General features: G+C 45.6%; 1 pseudogene; it reads left to right on the forward strand.

Moving 5' to 3' along the window:
- Nucleotides 1-402: 402 nt before the first annotated feature.
- On the forward strand, nt 403-873 carry LOC103275494 (annotated as a pseudogene).
- The last annotated feature ends 471 nt before the right edge of the window (nt 874-1,344 follow it).

A 1,344-nucleotide genomic window follows, 5' to 3' on the forward strand; every position in this document is an offset into this window, starting at 1 on the left:
CCCACCAATTCATCCAGGGCCAAGTAAATTTTTGGACCACTGAGGAGTGAAAAAAATAAAGTAGAAAACAGTGTGATTCTTGCTTTGCAGAAATACTGGTTGTGATGCACTCTGCTCATTTCACCCTGCCATTCCCATCACTGCTCTAATTACTCCTTAATAGTAACTTCTCTTGCCTCATTTATCTGGACAGGTGCTTGCATATTCCAGCTTGTTCTCATTTGTAGATTTTAACTCTTTAAAAAAAAAAAAACGGTGGCAATTATACTTACAAAACTTTATATAGCGTCATTTCTTCATCTTTAATAATTTTCTTTGTTTTTAAATTTTCTTTTTTTAATTTTTATTTTAAAGATATGGGGTACAGGATGAGGCGGGGCGAGGAGTAGGGTGCCAGGCGGCATGGCGAGCCTCCTCCGAGTTATCCTGAGTCTGTCCTTCCGGGCGGCGCCTCGGCAGGCCGTGCGGAGTCTAGCGGGCGGCTGCAGGCCTGGCGATGGGGGTCGCGGGGACGCAGAGTCTCTTACAACACGTGAGTCGTCTCTCACTAAGACTGAGTGGCAAAAGAAACTGACCCCAGAGCAATTCTACGTCACCAGAGAAAAAGGAACAGAACCGCGTTTCAGTGGGGTCTACCTGGATAACAAGGAGGCAGGGATGTATCACTGTGCACCTTGGCCACGTGTTTCCTGATGGACCCGGGCCCACTGGTCAGAGGTTTTGCATCAACAGTGTGGCTCTGAAGTTCAAACCGAGAAAACACTGACCCTCTCCAGGAGTCCCTGTCTCTTGCCACCCTTCATTTGCACCCTCAATTTCCATAGTTCAGCTGAATGAATTGTTGTATTTAGTATAAAACTGGGCTGAGATTGCTGCTGCATCCAACGAGTCATGGCTTCTCTTAATTTATCTGCCCAGAATAAACGCAACCTTACCTCAACCCCGAGCACTTGGACTGTGGAACTTCATAAAATGAGAGAGGGGCAGCCATTTCTATCGAACTGACTTCCATAGGCTTTGGCTGGGACCACAGGGTATGACTCTTTGGGGACATTAGAAGGCTGATGGGCTAGAGAGCAAAAGATTTCTACAAAAATTCCCTGTGCTTTTCACTGTCATTCAATCCTTCACGCACATACATAGGTAAGGGGTGGAGTGAAAAGTGGAGGTGAAAATATGGAATCCAAGGAATCAACAATCCCAGCATCGACCAGTAGGGCTGTGGAGAGCTGCACTCTGGGAAGCATGTATGGTGAGCAATGAAATGCAGCATCCTTTTTTCAAAATTTTGAATGTTTTGAACATTCTCCTTCCAACCTTTCTACCCGCAAATAAACTGCAATG

This window comes from Carlito syrichta, unplaced genomic scaffold (genome assembly GCF_000164805.1).
Source record: "Carlito syrichta isolate Samal-C Ts95f unplaced genomic scaffold, Tarsius_syrichta-2.0.1 Scaffold315490, whole genome shotgun sequence".
NCBI lineage: Eukaryota > Metazoa > Chordata > Mammalia > Primates > Tarsiidae > Carlito > Carlito syrichta.